A 19643-nucleotide genomic window follows, 5' to 3' on the forward strand; every position below is an offset into this window, starting at 1 on the left:
CGATTGATGAATTTTTATTAAGGATTCTTTTGCAAGAATCATTAAGCATTCACAAATAATATTTCTTTATCTTTATGAAATGCTCTGATTCAAACATAAATTGAGGAAATTGTTTTTACAATTGTGAAATTGGACTAACTATTTGAAATAAAAACACGTCATGAACCTGTCAATTATGCAAATTTTTTGTATGTACCTAGAGAAATTGATCACTTCTCTTTGAACACACTCACGTTTGTTGCAATGTTAGTGCCATGTTTTTTTTTCAGGTTCCAGGGTAATCGGAGAATTGAAGGAAGCCAATTTATGCATGGTTGGTTTTCTACGACCAATTTCAAGAAACATAAACCAATTGAATCCATTTCTATCATCCATAAATGCCATCATTTTTCCTCTCCAAACTCACAAGCTATCCAAGCATTTTCGCTAAGCATCGTCATCACCATTTTCCTTGCAAAGAGTCACATGTTTCCTTCACATTTTCCATTCACATTTTCCATAATTTCCATTCATTAACCCATTAATAGAGACATTCAGCTCGCTTACATGCTGATTTGTCATTTTGCTTTCTGTTCGCTTGTTTACCCTCTTGTCATTTTCCTTTCCATTAAATAAACCTTGATCCACTGCAAAAATTTTCATTCATAGTCCTTCCAAAATCATCATTTCATACTCGCATTAGATGATGGAGGATTCATTAAAGCCTCGCTTCTAACAAGTCTTGGCCTATCGACATTAGCACATTATCTAGGTTCAAGGCTAGAGTCTGTAGTGCCCACTCTAGTTTCCTGACCCTAATATGACATTATCTTAGACACTCTATTCTTCGAGGACCTCAGATTGAGGATCTGGACCCATGACACTATTATTAGCAATTGAGATATTCATGGTTGTGATGTTATGAATTCTTTCCATTGATATTATGGTAGCATGAATGGTTATGTATCTTATCTATCAGTATTGTGATGATTGCAATATTAAATAGTTAAGTTGGTCTCTATTTGAAATTATGACGAGGGTAGTAAAGAATGTGTATGCGCTCTACTAAAAGCATAATGAGGATAAATTTTATGGATAGGTATATTTCTACGATGTTACAATGTTGATAGCTTAATGAATATGTATGTTTCCATTGATGATTATTGATGATAGCCATGAGGGATGTGTCCCCTATGTTACCTACTTCCTTTAGTTCAGACTTACAATGGACAATGATTTGAATGACCAGGAATTGTTAATGATGCTATTATGATAATTGACTAACATTGAGAAACCTTGTTACTGATGATTATTGAGTATGGCAGGAAACCATCAGAGGCACTCGCATATGACATGTCGATGACACCTGGTTTGATGAAAATTTACATTACTTTACCTTTGAAAGTCTAAGTCGATCTTGGAATCTGCCATATATGTTTAACTATATTCTGATCATATATTAATGGTTGCAGGCATAGATTAGTTGCTTGACCGAATGACTCACATATGGGTGATGGGGTTGTACAAGTGGATGGAACTACATGGGAGGGGTGGGACAGAGTCCCTGATCTCACCCACTAGCACTCCCGCTGTGACTTGGGCTGGAAGGGTTGAAACACCTTCGCCTTGAAGATCACGATGCCATGAGGGTAGGTTCCAAAGTTGGGTCGCTCATGAGGACTTTACCGGGGGGTGCGCATCAAGGTAGATTCCTTGATCCCCGACACCATTAGTCTCACTATAGCAGGCAACATAAGAGATGATAGTGGTCTATGACGTTGCACTATACTTTCCCCTCGTAATCACTGGATGCTTGAAGGGCAAGTGGTGTGGCACCCTTGGAACTTCAGGGGAATTTCTTGAAGGGCACGACCAACTTGGCACCCTTGGCATCACAAATAAACTATTAGGTGTGGCACCCTTGGAACTTCAAGGGAATTTCTTGAAGGGCACGACCAACTTGGCACCCTTGGCATCACAAATAAACTATTAGGTGTGGCACCCTTGACATCACAAATAAGCTATTAGGTGTGGTACCCTTGGAACTTCTAGGGAAGTTCTTGAAGGGCACAACCAAACTTGGCATCCTTGGAATCATTAAAAATAAATAATAATAAATAAATATAAGCAAGGAATGACAACTAGGTAAATTTACATCAAGGGTAAATGATGATTAGAAACCAATGTAACTAAATCAAAAATAAAACTTGGAATAAGGAGGATCATAGGAAGAATTAAAATAGAGTACCTTAAAAACTCTACCGTTCCCATTTTGGAAAATACTAGGAAGATTATGTGGTTTAATTAGGAAAAATGGGAAAGACAAACATAATGGTAAGGATAATGATTAATCCTAAACTAATTTAAACCTAATTAAGAAAAGAGGAAGGTGAATTAAAATGAGATTAATAAATTAAATTTAGAGAAATGTAGAGAAGCTCCATGTGTCAACAACCAACATAAGAATATCCATCTAGGAGATAACCTGAGTTAAATTAGGGAGTAGATTGGGGATAAAATCTTGACTCATTAATTGACTTCAAGTAATGAACACAAATTAAGGAATAAAAGGGGGGGGGGGAATAAAGAGACAACTAGGAGAAGAAATAGGAATCTTGTTGAGGTGAGGAAAATATTAGTTTTAAATAAAAATTTAAGTAAATAATTTTGGGAGACAATTGATGTGAGAATGACACATGGGTGGGTGAATAATCAAGCTATTGAATTATAAAAAAAATAATTAATTATGCATGACATGACAAGTGTCACCTATGAGGATTCCTATAAAAGAAGGGGCAAGCCATGGGAGAAAGGACTTTTTTGGGATCCCTATGGTGGGATGGAGGAGATGATGTCAGAGCAGTGATTACGAAGCTATAGTGAGTTTGGTGAGGTAGAGGATTTTAGAGAGGGGACTCTTGAGCCAAGGTGTGCTCTCCTCTACCAGCTAGTGTTTTCCTCCATTGTACAACTGCATTGCAGCTCGGGGGTCCGCGGGGAAGAAGAGTACCCAAGGAGTAGGCTGGGAGGTTAACCGGTGGGTCTTTGCATTTGGATCAAGTGCGTCATCATTCACTCGCGGTGGCTACAAGGGAATACCAGTAACAGCAGAGCAAGTGGAGTCTCGCCTTCTGGTGAACGGTACACATGTATTTCATTACTATTTATCTTAGTTCAACGTATGTAAATGTTATGATATGTTTTCCTGAAATGAGTGTCAGGAATGTGTGTGCTAAATAAATTTGAAATTTCAATGTGTTTCTTTTCTGGTTGTGTTGGGTCCCTATAATACTAGTGATTACCCCATTACTATTGTAGTTATACCCCTTATTTATATTGTTGTTCCCCTATTAACCCCATATTGTTATTTCTGTGCCCCATAGAATCCCTCTATTGTTATTTTTGTGGCTTTATATTATTATTGTTAGGTCGGCTGGATTATATTGTGACTCCTTAGACTCCTATATATAGAAAGGAGGTTTTGTCATTTGTATCATCCAAGAATTGTTCATTTATGTAATGTAAAGGAGGTTGCCCCCTCGAAGAGGCTGAATTCTAAGGCGTTGATCTTTCTTTTCTATCTTTTCTTGAGCTGGTTTCATAACATTTGGTATCAGAGCTTTGGATTCTAGGGTTTCGCTGCTCCAAACAGGTCATCGTGGAATTTTCGCTATAACTTTTTTTCTGTGATGTTTCAGAAGTTGCAAAAAAAACCCATTTGAGAAGAAATCGTGTTGAACCTTCGGTCCAAATTTCAGAGCTTTTCGCGCGAAATTTGTGGAGATATGATCTGAGGAAGTTGGTCTTTTTGCAGACTCCTGAATTACATTCAAAATAGGTGACCTGGGGAAAATTGTCATAACTTTCTCTCTGGGGATCGGATTGAAGTTTCGTAAGAAGGTACAGAAAGAGGATGGACTGTAGTTTCTTGTGGGTGTTTTTTAGATCCAAAGGTCGAAACAGTGACTCGCGGCACGTCGTACAAGTTAGCTCTACTGAACTAGTCTATAATCAAGTCACTGTGGGAGATTTCGCATAACTCTTCCTTGGAGAATCCAATTTGGGTCAGACTTGTGGCATTGGAAAGAGGACACAGAGAGCTACTACAAGTCACAAGTTCAGAACTAGATGATTGGAAAGTACAGAGATACATCAGAGGCAATATCGAGCTCCTACAAAGTGAAAAAAGGTGTGTAGATTTTTTTTAAATTTTTGCTTAAGCTTGGTTTGAAAATTTATTTTGAAGGAATTCAAAGGGCATAGTAGAGCATTATTATCGGTAACTGATGCCCTGAGGAAAGAAAATGCAAACACCTAGTAAGGAACCTGAAAGCTCTAGCATGACTCATGAAGAAGAGGAAGAAATGCTACATGATATATCAAAATTACAAGAACAAGTGCAACAAATGTCACGCTCACAAAAGTTAACAGATGCTAAGATAAATGGAGTGGAAGCTAAGATAAATGGCGTGGAAGCTAAGATGAATGGCATGGAAGCTAAGATGGACAATTTGAAGATAGATTTGAACACAAATTTGAAGACAGGCATGGCAGATTTGAAGACAGATTTGACTAATTTTCTACAAGAAATACTTACTAATGGTGAAAAGGTACTAAAGGAAACTCATGATGAGAACAAAAGAAATGTTAATCATGATTCCATAGACACTAATGTTGGATCGAAGAATCACCACATTCCAAAAATCGATATGAGGAAGTTTGATGGCAAGGATCCCGCCACATGGATATTACAGATGGAGCAATTCTTCGATCTCAATAATGTGCAAAACACACAAAAGGTACGTATGGCAACTTTATATTTGGAACCAAATCAGTTTGTATGGTATCAATGGCTTTGTTCTCGTAAACAATTTATCACTTGGGCAATTTTTATGGAAGAATTGATAGCACATTATGAGGATACAAAAAGCAACACTTTTTTTAGCCAATTGATAAGTCTCAAACAAAAGGGTTCAATAATGGAGCACATTGAGGAGTTCCAAAAATTGAACATAAGGGTAAAAGATATTCCAGAGGAGCATAGGATTGATGTGTTCATAGGGTCTTTAAAGGATAATATCCAACATGATGTGCGCCTTTGGGAACCTGATTCATTAGAGAAGGCATTCAGGTTAGCAAGAAAAATGGAAAGCAAAATTATGGCAACTAGGAAGCATACCATTCACAACTATAAAGACGGAAGTGTTGTTGCCCATAGTCTTCCACAACCTACAAGGTTGACACCACAACAATTGGAAGAAAAAAGAGCAAAAGGGCTTTGTTACAATTGTGATAGCAAATACACAAAAGGTCATAAGTGTGCTGAGAAGAAATTATTCTACATAGATTGTGAAGAGGAAGAAGAAAAGGAGCAAGAAAGGTCAAAAGAAGAGGATATATTCCAGGAACAAAGCCTAGATGAAGAACAAATAAATCCGACCATATCTTGTAATGCATTGGCGGGAATTACCACTCCTCAAACCATCAAGATAGAAGGACAAATCAAGAAGAAAAAGGTAATAGTGTTGATTGATTCAGGAAGCACCCACAATTTTATTCATTGTAGGGTAGCAAAAGAATTGAATTGCTTCCTATATCCAGCACCAGAGTGTCAAGTGATGATTGCAAATGGAGGAACAATAAATTGTTCTGGAAAGTGCCATAATATCAAGCTATCCATGGGAGAATATGTATTGACTAGCCCAATGCTTTCCATTCCAATGGGAGGTGTTGATGTTGTACTAGGAGTCCAATGGCTACAATCCTTGGGTACAATAGCTTTTAATTTTCAAGAACTTTTCATGAAATTTTCTGTGGAAGGAAAGGAAGTTGAATTAAGGGGTATTGCAGGGAAACCAGGAAAGATAATCAGCTCTAATGGCATGACAAAGCTTCTAAAAAAGGAGCAAAGAGGTGTAATTGCACAATTATGTTCGCTAGATGTTTCCACATTGGAATCATCTATTTCTCCAGATCTCCAAAAAGTCCTGGACAATCATTCCAAGGTATTTGAGACTCCCAAAGGTCTCCCACCTATGCGTGATCATGATCATGCTATTCATCTGATTCCAGGAAGTGTTCCTCCAAACATCAGGCCGTACAGATATCCATATGTCCAAAAAAGTGAAATTGAACGTATGGTTGCAGAAATGCTAGAGGCTGGTATAATTCAACCGAGTCAAAGTTCTTTCTCAGCTCCAGTAGTATTGGTGCACAAGAAGGATGGATCATGGCGCATGTGTCCAGATTATAGGGAGCTCAACAAGCTCACTATTAAAGATAAGTTCCCCATTCCTTTCATTGATGAATTACTGGATGAATTGCATGGATCAATTTACTTCACCAAGTTGGATCTTCGTTCGGGATATCATCAAATCAGAATGAAGATTGAAGACATTCCAAAAACGGCATTTAGAACTCATGAGGGTCATTATGAATTTTTGGTCATGCCTTTTGGCCTTACCAATGCACCTTCAACATTTCAAGGTTTGATGAATTCAATTTTCAAACCATTCCTTAGAAAATTTGTGTTAGTATTTTTTGATGATATACTAATCTACAGCAAGTCTTGGAAGGATCATGTTGAACATGTTGACAAGGTGCTACAACTATTGGAGGAGAAACAATTATATGCAAAAAGATCCAAATGTTTCTTTGGAGTCCAGGAGGTGGAATATTTGGGTCATATTGTATCTCATGAAGGAGTTAAGGTAGACCCTAGCAAAATTAAAGCCATTAAGGAATGGAAAATCCCCACATCCATAAAGCATCTGCGAGGATTTCTTGGGTTGACAGGGTATTATCGCAAGTTTGTTAAGAATTATGGGAGAATAGCAGCACCTCTAACAACATTATTGAAGAAAGATTCATTTTCATGGACTCTGGAAGCAACAAAGGCCTTTAAACATCTTAAAGAGGCAATGTGCCAAGCACCGGTCTTAGCTACACCGGACTTCACAAAAACCTTTATTGTGGAATGTGATGCTTCAGGAAATGGAATTGGTGCTGTTCTAATGCAAGATGAAAGACCCATTGCTTTTGAAAGTCGTCCAATCAAGGGAAAGTTTTTAAGCAAAGCTATTTATGAGAAGGAAATGTTGGCAATACTCCATGCACTTAAGAAATGGCGACCCTACCTAATGGGAAGACACTTCAAGGTAAAAACGGATCATGATAGCCTTAAATACTTTTTAGAACAAAGATTATCCTCTGAAGAGCAACAAAAGTGGGTCACAAAGATGTTGGGTTATGACTTTGAAATCATCTACAAAAAAGGGAAGCAAAATGTGGTGGCAGATGCACTCTCAAGAAAGGATGAGGATGTGGAAGCATTGTTGTGTGCCATTTCTATTATCCAACCAGATTGGATAAACGAAGCAAAGGAGGAATGGAAGAATGACGAAGAAGTGTGGGCACTTATTCGAAAGCTACAACAAGATTCCAGTACTTCTGATACATTTAGCTGGCAAAATGATTCGTTATGGTACAAAGATCGCTTATACCTCTGTAAGAATTCCCAGCTAAAACAAAAGATTCTTATGGAATTGCACACTTCTCCCTTAGGAGGGCACTCAGGATTTTTAAAAACTTACCACAGGGTTAAGAAGGAATTTTTTTGGGATGGCCTTAAATCAGATATTCAAAAGTTTGTGGCGGAATGTTTGGTTTGCCAACAAAATAAAGTTGAAACAATTAAGACACCGGGTCTATTACAACCTTTATCCATTCCAAGCCAACGTTGGGAGGAGGTTTCAATGGATTTTATCACAGGTTTACCCAAGTCTGAGGGAAAGAGTGTCATCATGGTGGTAGTTGACAGACTTACCAAGTATGCACACTTTTGTGCATTATCACATCCATTTAAAGCCAGTACAGTTTCTACTGCATTTATGGAAACAGTTCAAAAGCTACATGGAAACCCAAAGATTATTGTAAGTGACAGAGATCCCATTTTCACTGGAAATTTTTGGACAGAATTATTTTCTTGTCTTGGTACTCAGTTAGCTCATAGCTCATCTTATCATCCTCAATCTGATGGGCAAACTGAGATAGTAAACAAATGTTTGGAAGGATATCTTCGTTGCTTTGTATCTGATAAACAGACACAATGGGTCAAATGGTTGCCTCTGGCTGAATGGTGGTATAACACTTCCTTCCATACAGCAACAAAAATGACCCCATTTATGGCACTTTATGGGTATCAACCACCATCAATCACATCATATTTAAGAGAAAATTCTAAGGTTCAGGCAGTGGAACATCACATCGAACATCAACAACAAGTCCTCCAACTCTTAAAGGATAACCTCGTGTTGGCACAAAATAGAATGAAACAACAGGCAGATCAACATCGCAGTGAAAGAAGTTTTGATGTAGGTGATTGGGTATTCCTACGGCTACAACCATATAAGCAAATGTCCCTAAAGCAAGCTAAGAAGGATAATAAATTATCACCAAAGTATTATGGTCCGTACAAGGTGTTGGAAAAGATTGGTACTATGGCATACAAATTGGAGCTTCCTGCAGCTTCTCGATTGCACCCAGTTTTCCATGTTTCATGTTTAAAGAAGGTTATAGGCGACAAGCTCCCAGTTCAAACAATATTGCCAGAACTTGACGAGGAAGGAAAAATTATATTGGAACCGGAAGCAGTCACAGAAACAAGAACTCGACAGCTACGAAATCGATCAATTTCAGAGTATCTTATCAAGTGGAAGAACTTATCCGCTGAAGATTCCACATGGGAGGATGAGAATTTTATGCAGAAGTATCCAGAACTGCTCAAGCGTTGAGGACAACACTTTTTTGAAGGAGAGGGGCATGTTGGGTCCCTATAATACTAGTGATTACCCCATTACTATTGTAGTTATACCCCTTATTTATATTGTTGTGCCCCTATTACCCCCATATTGTTATTTCTGTGCCCCATAGAATCCCTCTATTGTTATTTTTGTGGCTTTATATTATTATTGTTAGGTCGGCTGGATTATATTGTGACTCCTTAGACTCCTATATATAGAAAGGAGGTTTTGTCATTTGTATCATCCAAGAATTGTTCATTTATGTAATGTAAAGGAGGTTGCCCCCTCGAAGAGGCTGAATTCTAAGGCGTTGATCTTTCTTTTCTATCTTTTCTTGAGCTGGTTTCATAACAGGTTGTATTTGCTGTTAACCTAAAAAAAAAATGTAAATAGTCTGAATGTTGGTCCTTACACTTGGTATCAGAGCTATGTTGAACCCTTGAGGCCTATGGGCCCATGCATGTATGGCTAGTTTTGTTAAATAATATGATGAAAATCTCTAACTAATGTGACGAACTCCGACCTCCTCCTTCGTTTATCCCTTGCAATTTCGTCTGGCGGGGGATTTTAAATAATCTCTGCTCACAAATTCATCAATTTTAGTTGTTGCCCTGTTTTTTTTTCCTTTGAAATTCTATCCGCGGAGGAAATCTAAAACATCTCTGTTTAAATTTCATGAATTTTGTCCTTACACTAATTTCAACATTGGGATATCAATGCTTACATTTTAATCCAATGGTGAACATTCCAGCATTTTATTACTGGGTGCTTATTTATCACCGTTTTTAAGAATGCCTGTACATTTACTGAGACCATCACTGCATATTTCCTGAGATTATCACTATGTAATTACGAAGATCATCACTCTTGCTACGAAGTCTATCTACTGAAACTGCACTGAGATACTCTATTATGATTATGCCTTTGCAATTATATCTACGTTACGGTCATCAACTCACTGTGTCATGATTATAACTGCATCCAGAACGTGAGACAAGGTGTGTTTTCTAAGATCCTTATCATCATAATTACACCTTGACTGTGACTGTTCTTATAGAGTATTCTCAGTGTGTATCCCTTCATTGTTGAAGATACCGAGACCATGACTTCATCTTGTAAGTATGCCAAGACAGAGACACTGTGATTATAGTTATGCCGAGAGTGTAATATAACAGGTGTCAAGACTGTAGTAGGATCATTGTGATCCTCCATCATGAATGATTACGCTGAGACTGCAACTTGTGCCACTGCAAATATCCACGAAATTTCAGAGACCTCAAAATAGTGTCCTCCTGTAATACGAATTACAGACTCCTGCACCCATCGAATTAATTCAGAATGTCCGAGTTTCTCCTCTATACTGTACCCACGAAAATCACAGAGGAATCCGATTTTCCTGTCTCTGTTTTGCGCAGACCCTCACTGGGTATATATAGTGGTTTCGTCTCTATAATTAGCCGACTTGATCAAGTGAACTGTTGTGTAAGCCGACATGGCTTCTATTTAATTCTATTTAATGCCTGTACATTTTTCGTTTCTAAGAATGTCTGTACAGGGTGTTGCTTTGTAAAATAACTGAAGTAACCATCTGTATTCTTGTGGCGATTGGAATTAATGCGAAGACTATAAATTTCTTTAAGAAGTAACCCTATCAGCGATTGCAGAAGACTTCTCTTACTTTGAATGGCTAAGTGAGGATTTTGAAATCTATCCTATAAATGTCGTGACAATTAAATGGAATTCTCAGTTTTGAATTTTGGTTTTCGTCCATACCAGGAATCGTATTTGGATTTTAAGAATTGTTTCATCCCACCTCCCAAGTTCAGCCCATAAATGTGCCCATCATGCAGATATAGCAAGGAAGGATATGTTTTGAAAGAGGAGTCAATTTGTACAGAGACTTATGGAAGAGTTTGTTTCCCTCGTATGACTTTCGGTCATTCTCAAGTCACAATTTGTGATGGTCAACCTCAATTTTATTCGGAGATGCCCAAGAAAATGCGTTTTCAAATGGATGAACCTAGGAAAAAGGTTCTCGTGAGAGGTGGGTTTTGCCCTGGATGGGATCCTGATAATTAGAGGCCCCTAGAAAAGACAAACCAGGGACAAGTGGGTATCCGAAAATAAAGCATGCTTGGTGGATTCATGGATTGCAAATGGTAGCAGATCTCACTTTGATGCCTCATGGGAATGCTGGACCCAACCCACATCATGAGTCTGAGAAGGTCATCCCTGCCATTCTCATGTCTCAGCTATACTCACTGAAAAATTCTAACTTTTGCTGGTTTACAGACCCCTATGACCCATCATCCATTAGCATGTGGCCTAAGGGCCTGCTTAAGGTTTTGCATCACAAATGGAGGTGGAGTATCTTCATCCCATGGTTGCATACGAATTTCCAATCTGCTTTAAGGATCCATAACCGTTGCTGGGTTGACTAATGCTGCCTACATTCCTAATGAATTTGCCCATGATTGGTTGAGACAGAAAGTCTTGGCACTGTAAAAACTCCTTGTATGAATGCTAGAAGGCCTTTATTGGATGTTATCATATGCAATTGGCCTAATTATCCAAGAAATATAGCTAATTTTAAAGAAATGCAGGAGTTGCTTGAAAAAGAAATGCTTCTAGCAGTAAAAGTAATTGAACCTGGACCACTCAAGGTCTGTCAGCAAGTTAGGCTGGTAGCAGAGGCAGATGTTCTGTTAACTCCTCATGGGTCCCAAAATGCTGCAGTTTTGTTTTCATGTCCTAGCTCTAATTTTAGAGGTTTCCCTCTTCCCGATTACATTGATTGGCTTGGAAATTTGTTGCATGCTGGAAAAGTGTATCACTATGAACTTTATGGGACATGGACAACTGAAAGGTTGGGAATGCCTTTTCAAATGCGCCTATATGCAGTTATTTTGGGTTGGAAGAGATGCTTTTCTGTGAGGGGATGCATGAATTATGGAAAGAGAAGATTTTTGTGGATTTAGATCAATTAGAAGAGATTTTACACACCTTTACATACAACTGTCGTCTAGCAGTCCATGGATCAAGATGTCAGAGCATATGAAACACAATTAATTTTGCCTCTTGAACATTAATATTCTTTTAAAGTTTTCATTCCTCATTATTTGTTTCAGTATATTTGTCCTAGATGATCTCGAGAATTTCATATAAACTTTGCACATTGTGCTTTGTGAACTTGAGGTGGCTTTTGAATTGGTGAGCCTTCCAGAATTTTGAGGGCATCTAAATATATGCTGCATTCATCTTACCCTTAGATATTAAAAACAGTTTTGTTCTGCTTTAAATCCTTCTCGATTTTGATCACATGGTTTTGTTTTTAAGGATGTTCTTGTCGATGAACTCCAATAGGTTTGGAGGACAAGGTTATAGCTTTACTTCCATGGTCTAGCACATGACATTCAACACGTTTTCTGAGAAGAGAGAACATTATGAATTCGTTATTTACAACAAAGCGCTGTCTAGCTTTGTTTGTTAAGTGTTTGATTTGACTCAATGCTCAAGATCTATGCAAATTTGTTTTGGACAAATGGAGAAAAACGTTCAGTGCTTTAGGGCCCAATGAGGGTAAGAAGTTGGTAGATCTGGCAGTCATTAATTTCGAGGGAGGTGATTGTAATTGTCATGACTTAAAGTGAGATATTTGTACATAAAAATGGTAGTCAATGACAGTCTTCTTCCTCACGCATAATTGCTTCGCGTAGCATGGAATCAAATGGTTTTCCAACAGTATTGACCACATTAACATTAAATCCTTTCATGATTTCTACGAACTGTTTATAAATACTCCAGGCAAATTAGGAGCATTATTAGCATCTAATGGAAGCTAATCTGTAAAGTAAATTGGAATGATAGGATTGACGACTCCTTCATTTCTAAATTGTTTTCGTGCCTACATTGCTAAACTATTTTCATACAGGGGTTCATAAAAGTAATAATAAGCATTATAAAAATATTTGATAAAAAGTTTAAGGCATATCTTAAACAATTTAAGAAAATAACAGGGGTTCAAGGCATATCTTAAACAGTTTCTATATTTTCAATTCAATTTTCCAATTGCCTGACATTAGCCATCTTACTGGCTTTCTTTTTAAGGAATTCTTGAACATATATCTCTTTGTATTCTGGGTTTACCAGTTATATGGTGACGTAGAACTCTCAGTTGTCACAATTAATTCCTACATATATTGTTTCTCTGCTTTATTGGCAAAGAAAAATAAAGTTGTTGAAGAGTATTCAGAAGCCTTTTCCATTCATTAAAACATGGAACATGTAATCATATACATTCGACATTTTCCATTCATTAAAATTTGGTAAATCTAGAATATTTAAAATATCTTTCTTTGATATTTGTATTTCAATTTTCTTTGCAACGATTTTCCATTTCAATTGCATTTACAATTTTATGGATTCTGTGCGGTTGGTCGAGTATTTTGGTCTGTAAATTATTTGATATTTTAATGTTTTCGAGCAGGTTGTTTTGCCATGGAGAATTTAAGTGAGATATATTGAAGGTATTATTTTTAATTGAAATAAAATTTCCAATAAAAATTTACAGTGTAATTCTAATTATTTTAGTTTCTATTAAGTATTCAACTTTCTTGACTTATTGTGATTTTTCTCTTGATGTTTAGCTTGCTCATTTTGGTTCCCTATAAATTGATACAATAAAAAGTAATCTAATATATAAACTTAAATCATAATAGTAGTAATAGAACTATATTTATTCTTGAAACTTCTATAAAGAATTTATCAAATTTATAATGGAATAAACCCCTTGCTGGTAGATGAAGTTTGATTCCAAGAGTTCAACCTTATTTAAGATTTATTTTATCTAACAACAAAGAATGATCCAGCAAAGAGTGATTATGTACATGCAATGTCTAAATAGGTCTTATTGTTTATCAATGGTAAAGGATTAACTGAGACTAATTCCAATTAGAACAATTGAAAATGGACCAGAACAACAAGAAGCAACATAGGAGCATATTACAATCATGATAATATTATACATTGTAATATTTATGATATATATCTTAATCTGTGTTTTGGCTCTTTCAAAATTGTCCACCATAGGCAGCAGATTTTCAATTACATCACCTTGAATGTTAGATGCCAAACTTAGTCATTCTTTCTCTGCTCTCTTCCTGTAATCTCACAGGGAGTTTGAGCTTCTCTTTGTTTGATTTGATTGACTTCTTTGTTCAATGTTTTGTAATGTAACAAGAAAACTTTGCCTTTATGACTCTTTGGATTCTTTGCTAGTTCTTAATGCAGAAATAGAGCTATAGTATTGGTTTATAGTTATCTGGAGCACCATACTCCTACCAATGCCATTCGATACAGTCAATGATCATTTTAGACATGAGGTTCTCTCTATTGTTTTACATTCTGTGCATATCTTTGGCTTCAATCCATATAGTTTGTAGTTCTGCTTGGAATCAAGCAAAGACGGGTAAATGATGTCTGCCTGCCATCTTTGGTCACTAGTGAAACTTGCTATATGCTTTGTCTTCCATTAGCTTGGATGGCCAAACTGCGAGAATATGCATTCCTCATCACCAGGAAATTAAGAGCCTTAATAGTCACAACACCTTTAAAGATTGCAACAATATTGCACTCCTTATCATTAGATTCAGTAGGATTAAATGAAGATAGGCCCCAGATAGCCTCACTCGCTTACCCTAGCGAAAGGAAGTAGGGTAGCTGGGTTTGAAGGGATGAAGGTTTGGACTACTCATTCATTGCAAGTGATGATTACGTTCTATGTAGTTAACATCTTTTTATCTCTAGATAGTGTGTACCATTAGGTATCCACTAGAAAGGAGTGGTATGCATTTATTTTAAAGTGCAAATGGTAGTTGTACAACATTGAACTTTCAGAACATGGATCATGAAGGTAAATCAAGTCTCTAAGAAGGTGTAGTAGGCATTGTTAGGTCCCCCTAGCAAGCAGTGGCATATGTTTATTTTCAAAGTACTAATTGTAGTTCCTAACAAAATTGAAGATTTAGAACATGGTAAACAAAGGTGGATTACGTCATAGGTGAAATATCAAACAATAATTAACACAATTATTATTGACCATTACAAATATTGAAGTCCAAGCTTAAGGTGGGTAGTTCCTCCTATGAAAAAGGCATAGGCATCCCCTATGAATTTGAGTTAATACAAAATTATTGCTATTTAAATTGCATGATTGAATGAATAAAACTAGAGAGATTTCTCCTAAATTAGTCAATTTGTCATTTGAAGGAAGGTGGGTGTTATTAATTGTTGCTTTAAATAGTTGTGCTTTTGATTATGATGATTTTGTTGGAAAAGTTTATGTATGATGCTTCCTTTAACTATTAATTTTAATAATATTTATAATGTATGTTTTGTACATTTATACAAAAAGTGGGTTGCAATGTTCCCCAGATATAGTCCTTCAGTTATAACGGAATTCGTGTTATAGATACCTTGGGAAAATTTTAACCTGCCCACCAGAAGGTTGGCAAGAGTTTCAGGAAGGGTTCCTAAGATTATGTGTCGCCGTTTCTCCTTTATGTTCTAAGGACTTCGGGATGAAGTCCATTGTTAAGAGGGGGTGTATGTAGTGCCCACTCTAGTTTCCTGACCCTAATACGACATTATCTTAGACACTCTATTCTTTGAGGACCTCAGATTGAGGATCTGGACCCATGACACTATTATTAGCGATTGAGATATTCATGGTTGTGATGTTATGAATGCTTTCCATTGATATTATGGTAGCATGAATGGTTATGTATCTTATCTATCAGTATTCTGATGATTGTAATATTAAATAGTTAAGTTGGTCTCTATTTGAAATTATGACGAGGGTAGTAAAGAATGTGTATGTGCTCTACTAAAAGCATAATGAGGATAAATTTCATGGATAGGTATATTTCTACGATGTTACGATGTTGATAGCTTAATGAATATCTATGTTTCCATTGATGATTATTGATGATAGCCATGAGGGATGTGTCCCCTATGTTACCTACTTCCTTTAGTTCAGAATTACAATGGACAATGATGTGAATGACCAGGAATTGTTAATGATGCTATTACGATAATTGACTAACATTGAGAAACCTTGTTACTGATGATTATTGAGTATGGCAGGAAACCATCAGAGGCACTCGCATATGACATGTCGATGACACCTGGTTTGATGAAAATTTACATTACTTTATCTTTGAAAGTCTAAGTCGATCTTGGAATCTGCCATATATGTTTAACTATATTCTGATCATATATTAATGGTTGCAGGCACAGATTAGTTGCTTGACCGAATGACTCACATATGGGTGATGGGGTTTTACAAGTGGATGGAACTACATGGGAGGGGTGGGACAGAGTCCCTGATCTCACCCACTAGCACTCCCGCTGTGACTTGGGCTGGAAGGGTTGAAACACCTTCGCCTTGAAGATCACGATGCCATGAGGGTAGGTTCCAAAGTTGGGTCGCTCATGAGGACTTTACCAGGGGGCGCGCATCAAGGCGGATTCCTTGATCCCCGACACCATTAGTCTCACTATAGCAGGCAACATAAGAGATGATAGTGGTCTATAACGTTGCACTATACTTTCCTCTCGTAATCACTGGATGCTTGAAGGGCAAGTGGTGTGGCACCCTTGGAACTTCAGGTGAATTTCTTGAAGGGCACGACCAACTTGGCACCCTTGGCATCACAAATAAACTATTAGGTGTGGCACCCTTGGAACTTCAGGGGAATTTCTTGAAGGGCACGACCAACTTGGCACCCTTGGCATCACAAATAAACTATTAGGTGTGGCACCCTTGGAACTTCTAGGGAAGTTCTTGAAGGGCACAACCAAACTGGCACCCTTGACATCACAAATAAGCTATTAGGTGTGGCACCCTTGGAACTTCTAGGGAAGTTCTTGAAGGGCACAACCAAACTTGGCATCCTTGGAATCATTAAAAATAAATAATAATAAATAAATATAAGCAAGGAATGAAAAATAGGTAAATTTACATCAAGGGTAAATGATGATTAGAAACCAATGTAACTAAATCAAAAATAAAACTTGGAATAAGGAGGATCATAGGAAGAATTAAAATAGAGTACCTTAAAAACTCTACCGTTCCCATTTTGGAAAATACTAGGAAGATTATGTGGTTTAATTAGGAAAAAGGGGAAAGACAAACATAATGGTAAGGATAAAGATTAATCCTAAACTAATTTAAAACTAATTAAGAAAAGAGGAAGGTGAATTAAAATGAGATTAATAAATTAAATTTAGAGAAATGTAGAGAAGCTCCATGTGTCAACAACCAACATAAGAATATCCATCTAGGAGATAACCTGAGTTAAATTAGGGAGTAGATTGGGGATAAAATCTTGACTCATTAATTGAATTCAAGTAATGAACACAAATTAAGGAATAAAAGGGGGGGGGGGGGGAATAAAGAGACAACTAGGAGAAGAAATAGGAATCTTGTTGAGGTGAGGAAAATATTAGTTTTAAATAAAAATTTAAGTAAATAATTTTGGGAGACCCTTGATGTGAGAATGACACATGGGTGGGTGAATAATCAAGCTATTGAATTATAAAAAAAATAATTAATTATGCATGACATGACAAGTGTCACCTATGAGGATTCCTATAAAAGAAGGGGCAAGCCATGGGAGAAAGGAATTTTTTGGGATCCCTATGGTGGGATGGATGAGATGATGTCAGAGAAGTGATTACGAAGCTATAGTGAGTTTGGTGAGGTAGAGGATTTTAGAGAGGGGACTCTTGAGCCAAGGTGTGCTCTCCTCTACCAGCTAGTGTTTTCCTCCATTGTACAACCCCATTGCAGCTCGGGGGTCCGCGGGGAAGAAGAGTACCCAAGGAGTAGGCTGGGAGGTTAACCGGTGGGTCTTCGCATTCGGATCAAGTGCGTCATCATTCACTCGCAGTGGCTACAAGGGAATACCAGTAACAGCAGAGCAAGTGGAGTCTCGCCTTCTGGTGAACGGTACACATGTATTTCATTACTATTGATCTTAGTTCAACGTATGTAAATGTTATGATATGTTTTCCTGAAATGAGTGTCAGGAATGTGTGTGCTAAATAAATTTGAAATTTCAATGCGTTTCTTTTCTGGTTGTATTTGTTGTTAACCTAAAAAAAATAAAATGTAAATAGTCTAAATGTTGGTCCTTACAGAGTCCTTATTAGTACCTTGGGCCTTGTATGCATCAATGACAAGTTCTCTTGCTAACAATCATGGGAATACATCAATGTCCCTTAATAATTAGATCTTGCAAGTGGCTTGACATCACCTCATTTATTCGCACTTTGCAAGATGTACTTAGGTACCTTAGCACTCGTTGAAATTAATGACGAGTTTGCCTCGAATTAGTTAATGACATTCATTAATGGCTGGTAATCCAATGACTTCTCTTCATGCTCGACAACAACACATTCATTCGCATGACTAGAATTGTACCATCGGGTTTTGTAGCAAGTGAAGACTATATCATTTCAGCATTTTGCAGTATATACAACAAATTTAGCAGCATAAATAAAGAATCCACTTTCACCACCTCATCCACTATTTATGCAACCAAGAAACAGATGAAATTCTACATTCTATTCCATGATCCAAGAGCAGTTACAACTTCTCTACATATGCACAGTTTGTCCACTTACTAGGTAAGTAAACATATGTTCTTTTCTAGCTTTTAATCATAGAATTCCTTGAATAGTGAAGTTATAAGTTTTGGAAAATACTTCACCATATTTCCTTTTTCATTTGAAAAAAAAATCTGTAAACACCTTTAGTTGGGGGGAAGGGACATCCATTTATGATCACTCTTCATATCACTTTATTTCATCTCACTTCAGTTCATCCTAACATACTTTTCCTAATCATTAAGATTGCATTATGGTTCAAAAGTTATGTGATTTTCAAATAAAGACTAAATGATGAGCATATTATATGGCTGATTTAAATATGTTCAATGAATCTTATTGCAACAAAACAAAACAAGGTATTGAAACACAAGAACCAATACCAATTAAGATGTGGTTGTCAAACAAGAACCAACCAAGCATGTTGCAATTCAATGTATGACAAGGAATACTTTTCAAAATGAAATAAAATTTTCAAATACTATCAAATGCAAAATTTAAGGACATATGATATAAGCCAAGCTAATTCAAAAGCAAATCATGATTAAACAATGCAATAGATTGCATGAGGACATGCAATAACATCAGTTGGGGGGTATGTAGAGTCTCACAAATGTCTTCAAATATCATCCAATTTCACTTTTATTGCCACCATTTCACTCACATGTCACAACTCCATAGCCATATAATCTTTCCTTAGCTTCCATTTTCATAATTATATGGGTTCCATTTGTGTTTTCCAAAAGTTAATGACTTCTAGTATTATTGATCTAGGTGGATATTGGTGGCCACCTGCCAAGTACACTTGGAACCCCACCATTGTTTCTTTCAGCTTTTCAGTTTCCTTAATTGTAGCACAATTTAATATTTTTAGTAGTTTTTCAGGTCCTGAACTTCCAGAGCCATTTTAAGGCCCTAAACGACGTTTTTTGGGAAAACTAGGAACAACATGTGTCCATGGACTAATGTTTGTCTTTCCAAAGTTGTATTTCTCGGATAGATATTTCTAACGAGATATTGTGTGCGTCAAACAGAGATCGTATGCCAAAGTTACGACTCCGGGAAGTTGATGTACCAATTTACCCAAACGAGGCCCACAGTTTGGCGTTTCATCTTCTAGGGTTAGGTTTTTGGATGTTTAGGGTTTTCCATTGTTTCTCAACAATAGATAGGCCTTCAGCCTCATTATAACAC

This window comes from Pinus tabuliformis, chromosome 6, assembly GCF_031772625.1.
Source record: "Pinus tabuliformis cultivar Carrire ecotype Pingquan chromosome 6, CPIR1, whole genome shotgun sequence".
NCBI lineage: Eukaryota > Viridiplantae > Streptophyta > Pinopsida > Pinales > Pinaceae > Pinus > Pinus tabuliformis.